At 49.4% G+C, this 21005-nt stretch overlaps 1 protein-coding gene across 3 annotated transcripts in view; it reads left to right on the forward strand.

The window, feature by feature from the left end:
• The first annotated feature begins 3475 nt into the window (after positions 1-3475).
• Positions 3476-21005, forward strand: part of NLRC5 (NLR family CARD domain containing 5) — a 90992-nt gene continuing 73462 nt past the window's right edge. For all 3 annotated transcript variants that reach the window (XR_010727042.1, XM_066242566.1, XM_066242567.1), the window contains exon 1: positions 3476-3518. The gene's annotated coding sequence lies outside the window, so the exon portion shown is untranslated. The remainder of the gene's footprint in view (positions 3519-21005) is intronic.

Below are 21005 nucleotides of genomic sequence, written 5' to 3' on the forward strand. Positions count from 1 at the left end.
TCAGATTGGTGAGGAGATCTGGTCCTTCCCTTCAGGACTTAGACCCGACTTTGGGGGACAGGGTTGTATTTTATTTATTTATTTATTATTTTGAGAGAGAGAGAGAGGGAACAAGATCGTAGTTGCTTCTCTTTAGCTGTTCATTGATTGCTTCTCATTATGTGCCCTGACTGGGCACACCCAGGGCTCCGAACCAGTGACCTCAGTGTTCCCAGGCCGATGATCTATCCACTGCGCCCCCACTGGCCAGGCCCTACCCAGTGTCTCAGTCAGGAGGAACACACGCCGTGAAGAATGGAGGGAGGGCCCAGCAGGAGGAAGAACTGCCTGAGCAAGGACCTGGCAGCTGGAATGGCTGACCACCAGAGAGGGCTCAAAGGGGCTCTCTGCCAGAGGGCCTTAAACATCACAGAGAGGCACTTAGAATCGGCCCTGGAATTCTTTTTCCTTGGGGATGAGGCAACAATAGCAGGCCAAGGTCTTATCTCTTTCTCTTTAAAAATTTTTCAACCACCATTGACATTCAGTATTATGTCATGTTAGTTTTAGGTAGACAGCACAGTGGCACACACTGGAGCCTCTGCACGGGGTGGCAGAGCATCTCAGCCAGGTCCACCTGGGAGGGTGCCTGTACAGCACTCAGCAGAGGGCGCGATGTAGGCCTGGAGCTCTCCAGAACAGGCCCAATCTCCTAGAGCCCTCTCCTACCTCCTAGCCCCTATGTCCAAGCCCAGAAGCTCTGACCTGGGCCGTCCTCAAAAGATGAAGAAATCTTCCCAGCCTGGGTGGGGTCCAGGCCCCACAATCCAGACCCTGGGAAAATCTGTTCCCAGGAGGAAAGCTGGATTGGCCGCTTCGGAGTAAATAAGGGGCTGCCCAAGGCCAAGCCCCTGTGGAAGTACATCCAGCCACATGCGCTGCTGACCTAGGAGAGAATAGGAACCAGTGTTAGACAGATGGGAAATGTAAGCCCCAAATCCCAGTACCACCCTCCCCCCAATTACTAGTTCTGCTATCCTGGGTCCCTCTGTGCCTCAGTTTCCTCAGCTATTAAGTGGGATGATAACACCTTCCACGTAGAGTTCTGGTAAGGACTGGGTTAGCCTAGAGGGGGTATGACATGGTGGCTCTGGAGCAGGGGCTCTGGAGTCGGCTGGCATGGGTCCCAACCTTGGCTCCTGCACTGCCAACTGTGTAACCTTGGGCATGTCGCTTACTCTCTGTGCCTGTTTCCTCACCTGGAAAAACAGAGATAATAGAGCTGCCATGGAGATTAGAGGATGAAACATACACCTAGAACGGTGTCTGCTATCTCAAGCGCTCCATAAATGCCAGCTCTTGGTTATACTTCATGGAGATGAGGTCCTTGGCACACAGAGGTGCCCAACAAATGTGGGCTTTATCATCTGGTTTCCCCTGACTCTCAAATCTCACATTTCCTACCCCAAAGTCCAAACACTCAAGATTCTCTCTGATCTCCAACCCAAAAAGCTTATTAGCTTGTTCATACTCAAGTGTAAATGACTGACAAAGGAGCTTGCACACCTTCAGCAAAAGGAAAGTGTGCTAATGTTGGACTCTTAGACTACAAGCCAGGCTGAGGACAGGGAGAGTTTGGGAATGTAGCTCTCCCAGAGCCCTTCAGGGATAATGTCTCAGCAGGCCTGTACCTCTAGGGTAGATAGGGAACTAGGTTCAAACCCAGCTCTGCTCCTGATTGCTGTGTGACTTTTGGCAACTCACTTGACCTATCTGGATCTCAGCTGCCTCATCTGCCCAATAGAACAATAACTTTTCTTCTGTCCTCCTCCAGAGGCTGTTCAAAATCCAAGGCCTCTGAAAATGGTATTTTCTCCCTGGATTGTGGTCCATCTGCTCTCCCAGCCTGAACAGGGAGCAGGCCAGGCTCTCCTGGGACCTGGTGGAGGGCCAATCACATAGTAGGTGTTTAGTGAACTTGAGCTGAACTGAAGTGCACATCTTGACCTTGGGGCATCATCACTCCCATGCACAGGGACAGCCCACATTCACATTCTCATCCGCTGCCCGCCATGTCCTGCAGGGGCCTGGGGAAACTGGGGACACCCCACTTAGCACCCCCGGGGAGGGGCAGTCAGGGCGTTGGTCTGAGGTCACGCAGCTAGCAATGGTGGTGGAGCTGGGAATGACGCACGGACAGTCAGCTGCAAAATCCACGCCCTTCCCGGTCCTTTCTGTCACCCATTTCTGGGTATCCACATTGGTTCTAGGAAGGGGGCAGTTCACACCCCATGAGGGGGTCCTCCAGACTGGGACCAAAATATAAGGTCAGCTCAGGGGCTTCAGGTACAGGCTGCCTCAGCCCCCAGCTTAGGTCTTCAGATTCTCACCGCCTCTCTGCAGGGAGGGTTTGTTTTCCTACAACAGCAAACCGGAGGCTCGGAGAATTGCGGACATTTGTCCAGGATGTTGGAGAGCAGTGCTTGAGGCCAGAGTGTCTGACGCTGAGGGCTGTGCTCATGGACACTACCTGGTACTCACACCCACACACCCCTGGCCTGGGAGGCAGGGGGACGGCAGTGATCTGGGTGTGGAAGCCGCTCCACTTCTGGGGTGTCACAGGGAGGTGCACGGAAGGCCTCCCTGACAGGCAGGCTTGTCCCCGGGATGCACATGTCCTCTGCAGGAGGAGGGGAGCCCCCTGTCCCAATACAGACGCAAACAGCCGGGGAGGTTGTTGTAAAGCTTTGAAAGGGTATTTGGACTAGTGGCCGCTCAGGATTTACTGACCTCCTCCTGGGGGGTGGCCTCACACCTACTTTCTTTCCCTTCCAGTCCCCTAGGTCCCAGCTCTTCCTCATCTCTGCCTGTGTCCCTTGTGTGACTTGGTCAAGTTCCTTCACCTTTCTCCTCCTCAGGGAGCCTGTTTGCTCATCTGCAAAATGGGGTAATACTTGTACCTGCATGTTTAGGGTTATTTTGAGGATGAGATGAGACCAATTGGTAGATACTATTTAGTCCCTGTCAGAGGGCAAGGGCTCAGTTAATGAGACCCATGATTGTCCCCTCCAGAGAGCACCTCAGGACAGGACACAGGACCCCTGGGTCTCCTCCTCCTGCACAGCCAGAATTTCCTCTTTCCCATCCTGTCCCATCGCTCTTAGTCTCCAAGGAGGCAGGGAGAGTTAACTCAGACCGGGGTCCTCCCTCGGCGCGCTGAGCCCTCCCTGGCGCGCCCGGGTGAGCCGACCCTTACCCCACTGCCTCAGTTTCGCATCCATGCAAGGGGCCTGCACACCGCCACCGCGTCCTTTCGGTCTGTGTCTGGGTCCTGCAAAAGTTGCCAGACACCAGGAGGCTACGAGGCTCTGGCACCGGCCCAGCCCGCGCCTGCCCGCGCCCGAGCTGGCACCTAGAATCCACGTGATTTCCCAGCAACGGCAGACAGCGCCCGGCGCTGAGCGCTGAGCACCGGCTGGGCAGTAGGGGCGCCTACTTTCAGTTTCGTGCAGAGCGCGGCGGTGTGAAGAGCGCAGTGGGTAAGTGCCCAGCGCGCCGGGGACTGCGGGGCTGCGGGGACCAGCGGCTCGGGAAGAGGCAGGGTGCGAATGCCCAAAACCAGACAGAGAGGGGAGAAGACCAGGGGGAGGAGGGGATGCCCGGGGTCTCCTCTCCAGGGGGAGGAGGGGATGCCCGGGGTCTCTGGAGCGGGAGGTCCCGGGGCCATCGGGTGGATGGCTGGTGGATGACCAGGGGGGATGACCGGTGGATGGCGGGGTGGACGGGACTAATGACCGGGTGGGCAGATGGGGCACCTGTGGCCGGGCAGTGCGCAGCCTGCTACCCTGCGGTGTTTGGGGGATGAGTTGCCGGCCGCAGAGGACAGCGGTTGAGGGCACCTGGGTTGAGGGACGGCAAGCCCCGGCTGCACTCCCCTCCCCACTCCCCTCCCTTCCATGCCGCCCTAGCCTCCAAAGCTCCTGTCACCTCCTGGAGCTTCAACTTTTAATTGCTTTTTAAAGAATTGCAGAAGTCTCACACTGCTCATTATGCACAATGCAGACTTTTTTTTTTTTTTTTTAACCCAAAAAGGCTTTTATTTATTATGGATAATTCCAAACATATGTAAAAGTGGAAGGAAACCACATGCCCGTTTTGATATAAGGAAACCCCACATAATCACCAGGACTCTTCAACAGTCACCAAACCGGAACCACCGTGTTTCCCTTCTAAACAGATGGCAGACAGACATCACAGCCTCTCAACCAAAATATTTCAGAAGGTGCTGAAGGATAAGGAGTCTTTTTAGAAACAAAACTACAACGCCATCAGCATAATTTAAAACATTTTAACAATAATTCCTTAAAGTCCAACCCTCCAGGCTATTTCTAAACACCCGAACCTCATAAGTTGTAGGTGAATGTGTGGGCATCATTTTGTAACTCGCTTTTTGCATTTTTGTGTCGCGTTTAGCCAGTTTTCTCTTTGAGGAAGGCAGGTCCTGGAATTTGCTGGGGTGGCCATTTAGGGAGGTGCGAGAGAGGTCCCCCACCTTGAGCAGCATCTGCACCCATTTTGTAAGTTGGGATTCTTGCCCTGGCCGGTTAGCTCAGTCGGTTGAGAGCATCGTCCCAAACAACAAGGTTTCAGGTTCGATCCATGGTCAGGGCACACATGAGAAGTCACCAATGAATGCAGAACTGAGTGGAACAACAAAGGAATGCTTCCCTTCCCCCTCCCCTCTCTTTCCCTTCCTCTCTCTGTCTAAAAATCATTCAATCAATTAAGCCCTGGCAGATAGCTCAGCCAGTTGCGGTATCGTTCCGGAACGCGGAGGCTGCCTGTTTGATTCCTGGGTCAGGGCACGAACAGGAGCAGCTCAGTGTTCCTGTCTCTCTCTCTCTCTTCTTGCCCCAAAAGAAATAAATAAAAAGTTGGGGTTCTTATGTTTCCCTTTGAATGGTTGGGGGCTCTATAGTCTTAAAAAGCTGTTCGAAAACCAGTAGTTTTCAGGCTCAAAAACCTGGGTATAGCAAGAGATGGTGTATACCCCACACCAGTACCTAGAACCTCATCCCTTCTCTCTGAGAAGCAGTCAGCCAGAAAAGCACTGGGCTTGGTCTCCCGCTGGGGAACAGAAGGCAGGTAAAGCTGATGACAGCAAGGTCCACCCAGGTTCCCCATCCAACCTGCCTTCCCCAAGCCTTCCTGGACTACAGTGCCCCTGGTCAGTGATTATGCCCACCTGCCCCATCACCAAACATGGCACAAGCTTGATTTGCACCTGGCATGGTAGGCAGATAAACCGGGGCTCTCGTCCCTTTGTATTTGCTAGGTGACCACGGACTAATCCCAGGCATGCCTCAGAGATATTGTGGTCTGGTTCCAGACCACGGCAATAAAGTAAACGTCTCAGTAAAGCAAGTCATGTGCATTTTTTTTTTTTTTTTTGGTTTCCCAGTGCATATAAAAGTTATATTTACTCTACCATAGTCTATTAAATGTGCAATACTATTGTCTTTTTAAAAAAGATTTTATTTATTGATTTTTAGAGAGGGGGGAGGGGGGAGAGAAGTATCAACTCAAAGTTGCTTCCCTTTAGTTGTTCATTGATTGTTTCTCGTAGATGCCTTGACCAGGCAAGCCCATGGTTTTGAATTGGAAACCTCCCTGTTCCAGGTTAGCGCTTTATCCTCTGCACCACTGTAGGTCAGGCGCAGTAGTATTATGTCTTAAGAAACAGTGTACATACCTTAATTAAAAAAATAGTTGATTGCTAAAATTGCTAACCATCATGTGAGCCCTCAGGAAGTCGTAATCTTTTTGCTGGTGGAGGGTGTCAATGTTGATGACAACGCGATAAAAAAAAAATGAAGCACATTAAGACAGGGTATGCCTGTAGTTCATCTCTCAGAGCCTCACTCTCTCATCTGTGAAATGGGGATGATAATATGTCCTTCAAAGCATGTTTCATGGGTTGGATGAGATCAGGATGAGGTACACCCAGTGCTTGGTCAACCTTAAGTAGCAGGAGAGCACAGTGGCTCTTTGTTGAAGGCAGGCAAGCAAAAGGGAAAGTTCTTCGTAAGTTTCACAATCTGCTGAGCCTGTTCTACCGCCAGGTGCAGAGATAGCTGGCTGTGTGCAGGACCAAATCAGTCTCCTCACACCCCGACACACATCCCCCCTCTCCCTCTGAGGAGAATTCAGCAAAACTTCTTAGTATGTTTTCCCCTTCTGTTGTGGATTAAAATTGTGTCCCCGAGAAGGTGTGTCGAAGCCCTAACGCCCTGGAACCTCAGACTGTGACTTTATTTGGAAATAGGGTTGGAGCCGATGTACTGAATTAAGACGAGATCATGGCTGGCGTAGATAGACGGGCCCTTAATTCAGTCTGGCCGGAGTCCTTAAAAGAGAAGAGATGACTATAAAGATAGAGACACACAGGGAGTATGTCATGTGACAGTAGGGGCAGGGATTGGAAAAAATGTGTCTGTAAACCAAGGAACTCCAAGCATTGCTGGCACCCCCAGAAGCCGGAGGACGCAAGGGAGGGTTCTCTGCTGGTCGTCAGAGGGAACAGGGACCCCGATTTCAGGTTTCTGGCCGCCAAGACCTGAGCGAAGAAATTTCTGTCATTTTCATCCACCCAGGTTCTGGTCCTTTGTTCCGGCTATCACAAAGCTAGGACACCCTCCCAGAATCTCTCCCCTGCCTTCTGCACAGGGTTGTCCTACTGACCAAACAAATTCACACAAGAGCAGACACCTTGTAAAACCTTCTTGTAGGTGTCCTGAGGATGGCCTTTACCTGATTTCTATTTGAGTGTTGGCTAGAAGTCCAAAGTTGATCTTGGCTGAAATCAGCGTGCAAGGTGTTGATGTAAGAAACGTCCAGACCTGTATGAATTTTTATGAGTTTATTTGAGCCAGACTGACAACAGTTGCCAGGAGCAAAAAATCTCAACAAACTGAGGAAATGCTCCGGAGAGTGGCGGTTTTGCAGCTTATTTTATATGCCGGAACCGGAGGAGGGGACGTCAGGAGGATTACGGGAAATCCATTGGTGGTGGAGGAAGGAGCCGGGAGAGAGAAGAGGGGGAGATCTCTGGGACTGGATAAAGAGTAAAACAGACACATAACTTCTTTCACAGAGTTAACAGTTGACAAGTACAGCACTTACGGAAGGTATTCCGGGGAGCAGGGTAACAGTAAGGGCTTCTGGGGTCCCCTGCTCCGGTCCATGTGCCCTGAGGCATCTGGAGAAGGCGTGACTCTGACATTTCAAAGGTATGTTGTCTTAGATGCAGAAGGACGATGGAAAAAAGGACAATAGACTTAAGGTAACAATTGAACTTTGTCAAGGAAGCAGACAGGCCTAGGATGTGACAACTGACTTTCAGTTTGGAATTTTTTTATTTTATTTATTCATTTTTTTAGAGAGGAGAGGGAGAGACAGAGACAGAGACAGAGAGAGAGGAGAGGAGAGACAGAGAGAGAGAAGAGGGGGAGGAGCTGGAAGCATAAACTCCCATATGTGCCTTGACCAGGCAAGCCCAGGGTTTTGAACCAGCGACCTCAGCATTTCCAGGTCGATGCTTTATCCACTGTGCCACCACTGGTCAGGCTCAGTTTGGAATTTTTATGTTCAGACCATTCTATGCGGTTACTTCTGGCCTTTGAGTTTGTAAAGCCCACCATGTGGGCCTCCCCTAAGCATGTCAGATTTAGTATGTGGGCCTTTTTTTTCTACAAAGGAAAACACCCACCCAGACACTTTGAGAAGAAAAAACAGCTGAAGAATGGGTCAGTTGGGCTGTGAGTGCCTCCCGGGTCCCTCAGACCACCCTGGAGAACGTGTCTCTGCCATCCACTGCTCTCAGAGGCAGGTGGGAGTGGTGAGGCAGGTGGGAGTGGTGAGGCAGGCCAGCACTGGGTTATGTGTGGGATTCGTTACCCAGAAAATAAGCGCAAGTGTGTAAGCCACATGGTCTCCTGGGTCCTGGAAAGCTAAGTAAAGTTGGCACAATCCCCTGTTCTCACAAACGGTAATAGACTGTAAACCAGGGGTCCTTGGGTTACGACACAGCTCTGTTCCTATGACAGTGATATAACCTGAAATTTGGTGTAAGTCGAAACATATCCTAGCCTAAGTCACTTACTTACTGGTCCTAACAGTTGTAAAATCATACTCTAACTAAGCCACAGAAAAAAGAAAAGGAAGGACCCGGGTTCGATTCCCGGCCAGGGCACACAGGAAAAGCGCCCATTTGCTTCTCCACCCCTCCGCCGTGCTTTCCTCTCTGTCTCTCTCTTCCCCTCCCGCAGCCAAGGCTCCATTGGAGCAAAGATGGCCCCGGCGCTGGGGTTGGCTCCTTGGCCTCGGCCCCAGGCGCTAGAGTGGCTCTGGTCGCAACATGGCGACGCCCAGGATGGGCAGAGCATCGCCCCCTGGTGGGCAGAGCGTCGCCCCATGGTGGGCGTGCCGGGTGGATCCCGGTCGGGCGCATGCGGGAGTCTGTCTGACTGTCTCTCCTTGTTTCCAGCTTCAGAAAAAAAAAAGAAAAAAGAAAAGGATATAAGTATATTGTACTGTACACTGTACTGTAGTAACAGAAAAAATGACAAAAGTGAGCGTAAAATAAGTATGATGCTAAAAATAAAAGTATGATGCTAACAGCGTAAGCTGAAACACTCACGTCTCAGTAAGTTTTCATGGGCGTGAGCACTGTAAACTTGAAATGTCCTATGTCAAGACTATTCTAACCCAAGCACCCCCTGTATACTGTTTTTTATCCTTTTTTAAAATTTGATGTAATTTGGAACTCTCTCCACATCAAAACAAAATAAAATCAGCCTTTTTTCTCTTTTAAAAATTTTTTTTAAAATTTTGAAATTAAATTTAATGGGATGACATTGATCAACCAGAGTACATAGGGTTTGGTGAACATTTCTATAGCCTTTAAGTATATCAAGCTGTAATTGAAAAATACTTCTCAATTACTATTGATATACACTAGTAGTTTCATGTGCACAACATAGTGATTAGAAAAATATTTTAAAGATCTTATTTATTGACTTTAGAGAGGAGAGAGAGAGAGCGAAGGAGGGGAGAAGCAGAAGGCCTCCACTTAAAGTAGTTACTTCTCTTTTATATGTGCCGTGACTGGGCAAGCCTGGGGATTCGAACTGGCAACCTCAGTATTCTAGGTCGACGCTTTATGAATTGTGCCACCACAGGTCAGCCTCTTTTTCTTTTTAATAGTAACATAGTATTTCACTGTATGATTGGTCCTTAATTTACTTATTGTTGTATATTTAGATTGTTTCCTGCCTCTCTCTATTCTAAACAGTGCTGTAAAGAATACCCTTGTCCAAGGATTATTTTTTTACATATGTGAGAATAAGTCTTTAAGGAAAATATAAAGGAGTAGATTTACAAGATCAAGGGGAATATGTACTTTGAACTTTGATAAATATAGCAAATGGGTTTCCTTACGCGTCGTAGTAATTTTTACTCCCGCACCCTTCTCAACAAACCTTTTGTGTTATCAAACTCTTCCATATTTTCAGACTGGGCGATGAATAATGATACCCTTTCTTCCCCCGTTTCTCTTATCATAAATGATGTTGGAGCACCTTTTAAAATACGAAAGGGTTATTTGTAGTTCCTTTTCCATAAACTGTTCATATCCTTTGCGCACTTTTCCATTGGGTTGTTGGTCTTTTTCCAATTGAGTTGTGAAAACACCGTACTATTAAGGAACTTAGCTCTTTGTGTTATAAGTATATTGCCATTGGAAGTGTTTGCGTTGTTGTCTGTAGAATTGGCTGAACCACCTCCATCTTTGCTAAATATTTAGATAGGGTCTTGTTTTTCCCTACTATACCTGCATGGACTATTTGCTATTTTATATAAAAAATAAGATATGACATTTTACTTCCCTGCCACGGAAATTCCTCTCAGGGAAGGAAGTATTTTTTGGAAAATACCTTGATAGGATCGGGGTGGGTGTGGCCTGGGTGCAAAGTGGTCAGCGGGGTCCAGGACGTGAGGGGAGGAAAGGGCAGACTCTGCACTGAGTGTGTGCCCCCCGGGGTGGCGGTGCCATATTTGCTCCTAAAAGGAAGGGAGGCGAAAGAGAAGTGGAGAAAGAGGCCACAGAAAGAGAAGACCCCCAGAAACTTCTTGGGGGGAGGATGGCCAAGGGGCATTTTTGGTCTGGTGATGCCCCCTTCTCTGTGTGAAGTGGGTACTGAGGACACAGACTCTAGCTCGGGCTCTGCCTGGCCACCATTATCCTGCTCGGCACAGGTCTGCTCAGTTTCTACAAAATGTCAGGCCCTGTGACAGGCACTGGCTGTAGCTGGGCACCCAGCAAAGTCCCCGCCCTGAGGAGCTGATAGGCTCATAGGCACAGCTGATTAACAAGTACAGAAGGCGGTGGTGCCTGTAGTGAGGAAAGGAGAGGTCAGGCGTGGTCTTCTCTGAAAGGGGCATTCGGGACAATGGAGGGGTGTGGGGCAGGGCAGCCCTGAACCGTGATGGTGTCTGGAGGAGAAGGAACCGGACAGAGGCAATGGAGGGAAAAAAGAGGAGAGGGGGGAAGAGTGGAAGGAAGGGAGGAGGAGAGGAGTGGGAGAGGGAGGGAGGCCGGAGGGGAGGAAGGTGAGGACCAGTTGCTTAGGGTCAGCTGTGCTCACAGCGCTTCCTGTGAGTGAGTCTTTTCCGTGCACTGAGAAGGGCTGGACCTGTCAGAGGAGAAGGCACCATTGCCACCTCCCACCCCCTGTCCTGAGGGGAGGGCTGTCCCCAGACCAATGTGGTGACCAACCTAGTAGCTAGCACTTTGCTTGCTTGCATTCTGGATTCTTCCCTTCGGCTAGTTTCTCCAAGTGGATTTCTAGAGGGATAGATGGATGATGGATGTTATTTTTATTCTTTTATTGTAAAATACACATATCATAAAGTGTACATCCTGACCATTTTTAAGTGTATAAATCAGTGGTATTAAGTATGTCCACATGCTGTGAAGCCATCACCACCACCCAGCCCCATAACTCTTTTCATCTTGTAAAACTGAAACTCTATGCCCATTAATTAATCATTCCCCATTTCCCGCTCTCTCAGACCCTGGTAACCACCACTCTACTTCCTGTTTCTATGAATTTGACTATGCTAATAAGTTCCTCATATAAGCACAACCATACATTATTTGTCTTCTTGTGACTGGCTTATTTTATTTAGCATAATGTCTTCAAGGTTCATCCATGTTGTAGCATATGTAGAATTTTCTTTTTTTTTTTTCATTTTTGAGAGAGAGAGAGAGGAAGGGAGAGAGAGATGAGAAGCATCAACTTGTACTTGCAGTACTTTAGTTGTTCATCGATTGCTTTTCATATGTGCCTTGGCCCGGGGGCTCCAGCTGAACCAGTGACCTCTTGCTCAAGCCAGCGACTTTGGGCTTCAAGTCAGTGACCTTTGGGCTCAAGCCAGTGACCATGGGGTCACATCTGTGATCTCATTCTCAAGCTGGCGACCCTGCACTCAAGCCAAATGAGCCCACGCTATAGCCAACAACCTCAGTGTTTCAAACCGGGGCCTCAGCATCCCAGCTCAATGCTCTATTCACAGTGCCACCGCTGATCATGTGGACTTTTCTTCTCTTTAAAGGCTGAGTAACAGTCCCTGGTATGTAATATCATACTTTGCTTTGTCCATTGTTATTGATGCACTCTGGCCTGGCTTCCATGCTTTACCTGTTGTGAACAATGCTGCTGTAAGCATGCATGATCTCTTCAAGACCCTGCTTTCAGTTCTTTTTTTTTTGTATTTTTCTGAAGCTGGAAACGGGGAGAGACAGTCAGACAGACTCCCACATGCGCCCGACCGGGATCCACTTGGCACGCCCACCAGGGGGCCATGCTCTGCCCACCAGGGGGCGATGCTCTGCCCCTCCGGGGCATCGCTCTGTCGCGACCAGAGCCACTCTAGTGCCTGGGGCAGAGGCCAAGGAGCCATCCCCAGCGCCCGGGCCATCTTTGCTCCAATGGAGCCTCGCTATGGGAGGGGAAGAGAGAGACAGAGAGGAAGGAGAGAGGGAGGGGTGGAGAAACAGATGGGTGCTTCTCCTGTGTGCCCTGGCCGGGAATCAAACCCGGGACCTCTGCACGCCAGGCTGACGCTCTACCACTGAGCCAACCGGCCAGGGCCTGCTTTCAGTTCTTTGGGGGCATTTGCCCAGCAGCAGAATTGCTGGGTCATATCATAATTCTATTTTTAATTATCTGAAGAAACTCCATACTGTTTTTCATAGCAGCTGTAGCATTTTACATTCCCATCAGCAGTGCACAAGGATTTCAATTTCTCTACACCCTCACCAATTGTTTTCTGGGATTAATAGAAGCCATGCTAATGCGTATAAGGTGAAACCTCATTGTAGTTTTTGATTCATATTTTTCTAATGATTAGTGATGTTGAGCATCTTTCTTTGTATTTATTGACCATTCATATACCTTCTTTGGAGAAATGTCTGTTGAGGTCCTTTGCCCATTTTTGAATTGGACTGATTGTATCTTTCTTGTTGACTATTAGGAGTTCTCTATATATTCTGCATGCTAATCCCTTCTCAGTTATGAAATATTTCCTCCCATTCTGTGGGTTGCCTTTTTCCTCTGTAAATAATGTCTTTGGATGTACAAATTTTTAAGCTTTTGTGAAGTCTGATTAGTCTATTTTTGTTGTTGTCTGTGCCTTTGGTATCATCTCTAAGAAATCATTGCCAGATCCAGTGTTATGAGCTTTCCTTCTATGTTTGCATCTAAGAGTTTTATTGTTTTGTGTATTACAGTTAGGTTCTTGATCCATTTTGAGCTATTTTTTGTGTATGGTACTAGGGTCCAACTCTATTCTTTTGCACATGGACATCCAGTTGTCCCAACACCATTTGTTAAAAAGACTGTCCTTTTCCCATGGAATGGTCTTGACACCCTTCCAAAAATCATTTGACTATATATGTGAGGGTTTTTGGGGGCTCTCTGTTCTATTCCATTGATCTATATATCTGTTTTTATGCTTTTATGCCAATGCCACACTCTTTTGAATGAGTATCCTGTTACTTTGGTGAATTCATTTATCAGTTCAGTTCACAATTTTTGTGTGTGTCATTTTTAGGGTTTCATATAATCTGCAAATAGATAATTTGACTTCTCTCTTTCCAATTTGGATGTCTCTTATTTCTTTTTCTTGCCTAAGGATTCTGGCTAGAACTTCCAGTCCTGTGTTGAGTAGCAGTGGTGAAAGTGGGCATCCCTGCCTGTGACCAATCTTTGGGGGAAACTTTCAGTCTTTCCCCACTGAGTTTGTTTGCTGTGGGTTTTCCATATAAGGCTTTTCTTATGTGGAAGTAGTTCACTTCTATTTCTAGTTTGTTGAATGTTTTTTATAACCAAAGTATTTAGATTATATGTTGACTTGTCAGATCTAGCAATTGTTTCTGCATCCGTTGAGATGATCATGTAGTATTTTCCCTTCGCTTTATTGATGTGATATATATTACATTGACCAGCTTTCATGTTGAACCATCTTTGCATTCCAGGAACAAATCCCACTTGGTGATGGTATATAATTTTTGTAATAGGCTGCTGATTTCATTTTACTACTATTTTGTTGAGGATTTTCTTCATCAACGATCATAAAGGATATTGGTCTGTAGTTTTCTTTTCTTGTAGTGTCTTTGGCTTTGGGATAGGGTAATGCTGGCGTCCTAGAGTGAGTTAAGAAGTGTTCCTCCTCTTCCATTTTGGAAAAAAATTTAGAGGGATTGGTATTAGTTCTGCGTTAAGTGCTTGGTAGAATTTACCAGTGAATCCATCAGGTGCTGGGCTTTTCTTTGTTGGGAGTTTTTTACATTGCTGATTCATCTCCTTACTAGTTAAGGGTCTGTTGAGATTTGCTTCTTCTTTGTGATCTACTGTTGGTAGGTTTTGTGTTGCTAGGGTTTGGTCCATTTCATCTCTAGGTTATTCGAGTTCTTGGCTTAACAGTTGTTCATTGTACTCTTGTAATCCTTTTTATTTCTGTTGAGTCAATAGTAATGTCCCCACTTTCTTTCTTTTTTTTTTTTATTTTTATTTTTTTAAAAATAAGTATTTTTCTGAAGCTGGAAACAGGGAGAGACAGTCAGACAGACTCCCGCATGCGCCTGACCAGGATCCAACCGGCACGCCCACCACGGGCGACGCTCTGCCCACCACGGGGCGACGCTCCACCCTCCGGGGCCTCGCTCTGCCGCGACCAGAGCCACTCCAGCGCCCGGGGCAGAGGCCAAGGAGCCATCCCCAGCGCCCGGGCCATCCCCGCTCCAATGGAGCCTCGGCTGCGGGAGGGGAAGAGAGAGACAGAGAGGAAGGAGGGGGGAGTGGAGAAGCGAATGGGCGCCTCTCCCACGCGCCCTGGCCGGGAATCAAACCCGGGACCCCCGCATGCCAGGCCGACGCTCTACCGCTGAGCCAACCAGCCAGGGCCCCCACTTTCATTTTTGATTTTAGTAATTTAAGTTTTCTCTCTTTTCTCTTAGTTCATCTAGCTAAAGATTTGTCGGTTTTGTTGATGTTTTGAAGAACCAACTTCTGGGTTCATTGATTTTTCTCTATTTTTTATATTCTCCATTTCATTTATCTCCAATCTTTATTTCCTTCCTTCTGTTAGCTTTGGGTTTAGTTTGTTCTTCTTTTCTAGTTCCTTAAGTTTTAATGTTAGAGTGTTATTTGTTTATTTTAATGTAAGCATTTATAGATATGGTATATATCTTTCCTTCAGCATTGCTTTCATTGTGTGCTGTAAGTTTGGGTACAATTTTTTTTTCTGTTTTCATTCATTTCGAAGTATTTTCTAACTTTCCTTGTGATTTTCTCTTTGATCTATTGGTTGTTTAAAAGTGTGTTCTTTAATTTCTACAATCCTGTGAATTTTCCAGTTTTCTTTATGACACTGATTTCTAACTTTATCCCATTGTGGCCAGAGAAGATACTCTGTATGATATCAGTCTTTTAAAAATCTACTGAGACTTAATTTGTGGCCTAACATTTGGTCTGTCTTAGAAAATGTCCCAGATGCACTTGAGAAGAATGTGTATGCTGCTGTTGTTGGGAGACACACTCTGAACATGTCTGTCTGAGCTCACGTAAATTTAATGACTTCTTATGTCTTTTCCGAGCCTTTCCCTGGGTACGTGCAGTCACGTACTAATTTTCCCCGTATGTGTAGTTGGTTTTGAGTGTCATAATCTTTCATATCTGGCTCCTGAAAGGGAAAAAGTAAAAAATGAAGAAGAGGGCAGGCCCTTTAAATTTTCTGAAAATTACCTTAGCTGGAGGGGGCGGGGCTTACCACAACACAGGGAGGAGCAAAAACAATGACATCCTGAGTCTTTGTCTTCACCTCCAAGATCAGAAGCAGCAAGCAGCAATCAGAGCACAAGTCTCCAACACTCAGAGGCCAGGATCCTTTGTGCAAGCCGCTCTGAGGACACTTGCACAGCTGCCTGCCACGTGGCTCAGGGGTGGGGGATGGGTAACTGCCTCTGTACTAAGAATTGAAATGGCTGAAATTAATCACTGTTTACAGTCCAAGCCTTCCCCTGGACGTTGCAAGCCTTCAGCAGACTGGAGTTTTAAAACAAGTTATGCCAGAGAGAGTCTGCCAATGACATTATTGTCTAAGGCGGGGAGGTAGACTGCTGGTACTTTCTACTCCTCCGTCTTCCCAGAATCCTCTCCTGGACATTTATTTTTAAACAGTTTGAGACTGTGTTGTTAAATAAACCTCTTAGAAGAGACTGTCCAGGTGGAGAGGCTGTGGGCAACTGGGAAGCACCCCGATTCCCCATCATCCGTCTCCTGGGGGAAGAGATGGAGCCTGTACCAGCACCACACCCCAAATCCCCATCAGCCCCTCGCCCTGGCCATTCCTTCTGCCCCTCATGGGGAAATGGAGGGAACATTCAAACCCTGGGGAACTGGCACTCTGAGGCATTGGGGTTCCATCACGGCATCTTGTTAGACGAGAGAAACAGCTTGCTGTTTCATGTGTTTCTCGGGAGTCTTGTGGACAGAACGCTCACTGAAATTGAACCATGGAGTCTGTGCACTGTCCCCTTTTCCGTTCTGTTTAATCGTTCCTGGTTAGTCAAGGAGAAACTGTTAACGTCTATAATGCCTCCCACACTCTTGGTCTCTGGCCAGGCCTCTGGTGGGAGTCCTGCACAGGCAACAATGCCCAGTTCCCGCTCAGCTTTTGTTTCCCTTGGGTTTCTCTTTGGAGTTACCCGCCTGTCATGGTGAGTGATTGGGTTTCTCTTTGGAGTTACCCGCCTGTCATGGTGAGTGATACCTTGGAAGATAACAATTAAAAGTGAAATGGCTTCTAGAAAATGATATTCTGATTCTCAGAGAAGGCAAAAATATGCTCAGATATGGGTATGAAATCTTGGAAATTATACACCTCTCTCTAAAGGGTGAGAGATTGTGGGAAAACTTCATGTCATGCATTTCTGCAATGTTCAGAACTTTCCAGGTGAGCCAAGGGGATATTTTATAAGCAGAAACATGATAAGGCAGGTCTATGGAGACCATCATTTACTTTGGAAGGAAGACCATTTGTTGACAGTCGTGTGGAGCTTCGATTAGAATAGAGCCTCTGGATTCAGCCTAGGTTGTAAATCTATGCTTTACTTCTTGACTTCTCAGAGTTCATTGATTCTTCTGTAAAATGGGGGAAGCATCTGCCTTGAAAGGTCATTGGGGGCCCTGGCGGGTTGGCTCAGTGGTAGAGCATCAGCCTGGCATGAGGATGTCCCGGTTTTGATTCCCAGTCGCTTCTCTCTCTCTCTCCCTCCCCCTCCCTCTCCTGCAACCATGTCTCCATTGGAGAGAGTTGGCCCCAGGTGCTGAGAATGGCTCCATTACCTCTGCCTCAGGCACTAAGAGTTCTGTTGCTGAGCAACGAAGCAACAACCCAGATGGGCAGAGCATCGCCCCCTAATGGGCTTGCTCGGTGGATCACTGTCGAGGAGCATGCGGGAATCTGTCTCTGCCTCCCCTCTTCTCACGAAAGAAAGAAAGAAAGGCAGGCAGTCAGGAAGGAAGGAAGGAAGGTTATTGGGGCTCCACCGAGGAAATGCAGGTGGAATGCTGCCGCGTGACGCCTGGCCCATGCTAATAATGCGACATGTGAGGGCTCACCAGCACCCACTGCAAGCCAGCCACGTCCCTGCATGGTGCTGTGCACTCTGAATGTATTAACGTCTCCAATTCCCACAGGGACCCTGTGAAATGGATGCAAAACCACCACTGCCATTTGCAAATGAGGAGACTGTGGTAAAGAGAAGTTAAGAAACTTACTCTAGGTTGCACAGCATTGAATGTTGAACCAGGATTTGTACCCAAGCCTCCTGACCCCCAGGGCTCATTTATCAGCTCCTCAGACCCCTGTGAGATAGGCTTGCTTGACATACAAGTGAACCATGACTCAGAGAGGCCAGGGACTTGCCTGGTGTCACCCAGCAAGTCAGTTTGGGGCAGTGGGGCTCAGAGCCGAGGCTCCGACCTACCAGACCCCTGGCCCCTCCTCCCTAAGCCTTTCTTCTGTCCGCATTTCATGTGTCTGGGCACTGCGGCTGGCATGGGAGGAGAGGTTCAGGTGACCCCCTCCAGAAACAAAATCAAAATCCCTCGTCTAAGCTTCAGAGGGCCCAGCCTTCTGGCCACTGATCTTCTGTCTTCTTTCACTTAAAAAAATATTCCTTTTGGCCCTGGCTGGTTGGCTCAGTGGTAGAGCGTTGGCCTGGTGTGCAAGAGTCCCAGGTTCGATTCCCAGCCAGGGCACATAGGAGAAGCACCCATCTGCTTCTCCACCCCTCCCCCTCTCCTTCCTCTCTGTCTCTCTCTTCCCCTCCCGCAGCCAAGGCTCCATTGGAGCAAAGTTGGCCCGGGAGCTGAAGATGGCTCTATGGCCTCTGCCCCAGGTGCTAGAGTGGCTCTGGTTACAACACAGCAACGGCCCAGATGGGTGGAGCATCGCCCCCTGGTGGGCATGCTGGGTGGATCCCGGTCAGGCGCATGCGGGAGTCTGTCTGACTGTCTCCCCGTTTCCAACTTCAGAAAAAAAAAATATATATATATATATTCCTTTTAAACCACAGAAGAAATCCATGACTAAATCCTCCTTGCAAAAAGCTAAGCACCTTATACATCAGGTCAAAATCCCCATCACTCATGGCTCCCTGCCCTGGGCCTGTCCTTCCCAGCCTGTGGCAACCAGTTCGGTGTGTCACCTTCCAGAACTTTAAGCCTTCACGTAATGAACATAATACTTATATTGGGCTTACTAACCGCTGGGCCCTATTTTGAGCATGTTACATGTAGTAAGTCACAGAAACCCCATGACAACCTTGTGAGGTCAGTGCTGTTACTATCCTCATTTTACATATGAGAATATTGAGGCCCAGAGAGGCTGTGTGACTCACCTGATGCCACACAGCCTGCCATCGGTGGAAAAGTTAGTCCCAAACCTAGACAGCCTCGCTCCAAAATTCACGCTCTTCACCTCTAAGCTATATGTTAGTACGGGCCTGTGAGAAGAAACATGGTGTTGGGTTTTTGCGTGCATGTATTTCTAAGACAAATGATATCATCTGGTGCATATCACTAGACAGCGTGTTTGCCTTTTCAATAACAACATCTTGAGGAGCCAGCCGTACCAACACAGTCAGTGACCTCGTGCCCATCGCCCAGTGGTGTAGTTACGCCAGACTTTATTGGCATATGGGTTGTTCAAACGCTGCGACAGGATCTCCTGATCCCGAGCCCCGTGTGGCTCTCCCTATGGCTTTCTATCTAGCGGTGTGTGGAGTCAACGAGTGGGTGTACTTGAAGTTTTAAAGATCACTGCCAAGCCCTATTCTGATCACTGTTTGTCCCTTCAGAGTGGGCAATCCAATCTCCAGGCTGTGAATCTGAACTTCAGGACCCAACTTCTCTCCTTTACATCTCGAGCCTTCTTCCCCTACCTGCCCCCTGAACTTCAAAACCGGCAGGAGAAGCCTCCGGGATCCCCGTCAGCTGCGTGGGAGACAGAGAAGGGATTTCCCACCTTTAGCTTCATTGTCTGTTGGCTGTGGGTGTGCTGGGCCTGGACCTTTGTTCGAGGAGTTGGCAGAGCCACAGAGATGGGGCTAGGGTGCCAAGGAACAGGCCAGAGGCGGAGGTGGACTTCAAACTCAGCGAGAGGGAAAGGATGAGTGTTAGTCCTCGGGAGACACCATCATGGTCTCATCTAAATACAGCCACGATGGGGACCTTCCTGTCCCCTCCTCAGCCTCTCTCTCCGAGAGCAGGAATCACTTGGCTCTGGTTTGCCTGAGAGGCAGGATACCAGGTGCGAGGGAGCAGAGAGCCAGCCTCTCCCTGCAGGGAGTGGACGGGTGGGTGTCATGGCCTTGCAAGATTGTCGTTGCCTCAGAGCCACCTGGGAAGCTCCCACAAGTACTGACGCGTGTGTTCCACGCTCAGAGGGTGTGCTGTAATGGGTCCGAGGCGTGGCCCACTGGAAGTTTTTGAAGACCGCCCTCCTCCCAAGAAGATTCTAATGTGCAGACGAGTTTGGGGACCACTGTCCAGGCAGTTTCCAGGGAGAGGCCTCCGGAGGCCCAGGACTGCGCTGGGCTGGGTGGGAGCCTTATCATGTCGCCCCACCAGTCACTTCCTGTGGGTGCCAGGCCCAACCGCCAGTGCTGAGTGGCAGAGGCAAGGCCACTACCTGGCTACCTGCCTTGTTGGCTCTGGAACAAGGACCCCCCAGACACAGGCCTGAGGGCCGGCGGGCTCTCTCCAGAGTGCCTTCCACCCTGGGACAGGGTCGAGGTGAGGAGACGTCTGTTCAGCCCCTGGCTCTGCGACCGACGCTAGCTGGTGACTTGGGCGGGTCCCCTGGCTGCGGGAGCCTCGGTTTCCGCATCAACCGTGCATTCAAGTCCTGCAGGACGCTGTCATCCTGAGGGACAATAAAGATGATGGTGTTCAAAGGAACCGTCCCCCTTACGCCATCACCCACCTTGGAAATGTGCGGTGGCCCCTCGCGCCTGCTCCGTCAGCTTCTGCGGGCGAGGGAGGCCGTGGCTGCTGCCGTCGCCCTGAAGGTGCGCCCCACGGGGCGCCGTGAAGGGAGGGTGATTTCTGGGGTGGGTGGGTCTGTATCGGCTGGGTCAGTCTGGCTCTGCCCTTTCCTCTTATTTGCTGAGAAGGCCAGCAAGGCCTTCCGCTCTCAGGGCCTCAGTGTCCCCATCTATAAAATGGGCCTGGCATGGACCCCACAGTCAGGATTCGTCCAGCTCTGTTCCCATTTGCATCTAGACTGAGGCGCCCCACAAAGCCTGACGCTGTAATTGGTGACCCCCGGGGAAAGCGGAGGCCCTGGCGTCTCTGTCGTCGGCACGGCGCTCGGTGCCGAGGCTTCCGGGAGGACCTGAGGGCCTCTGTGAGCGCAGGGCCACCCCAGGTCCCCACTCGGTCCTGAGAAACCAACCTAGCTAACACTTTTTCCTTTTTGGAACTATTTCTGTCCAAATGTCTGTTGTGGCTGTGATGACCTGGGGTGACTCTCTTATCATCCCCACCAACCAACCACATCCGTCCCGACCCTGAGGTTAGCGCGCACTGCCTCCTCACTGCTGTCCCTCTCTCTCCGGGCCCGTCCTCCGCCCCGACCCTGAGGTTAGCGCACTGCCTCCTCACTGCTGCCCCTCTCTCTCCGGGCCCGTCCTCCGCCCCGACCCTGAGGTTAGCGCACTGCCTCCTCACTGCTGTCCCTCTCTCTCTGGGCCCGTCCTCCGCCCCGACCCTGAGGTTAGCGCACTGCCTCCTCACTGCTGTCCCTCTCTCTCCGGGCCCGTCCTCCGCCCCGACCCTGAGGTTAGCGCACTGCCTCCTCACTGCTGTCCCTCTCTCTCCGGGCCCGTCCTCCGCCCC

Source organism: Saccopteryx bilineata, chromosome 9 (genome assembly GCF_036850765.1).
Source record: "Saccopteryx bilineata isolate mSacBil1 chromosome 9, mSacBil1_pri_phased_curated, whole genome shotgun sequence".
In the NCBI taxonomy this organism is placed as follows: domain Eukaryota; kingdom Metazoa; phylum Chordata; class Mammalia; order Chiroptera; family Emballonuridae; genus Saccopteryx; species Saccopteryx bilineata.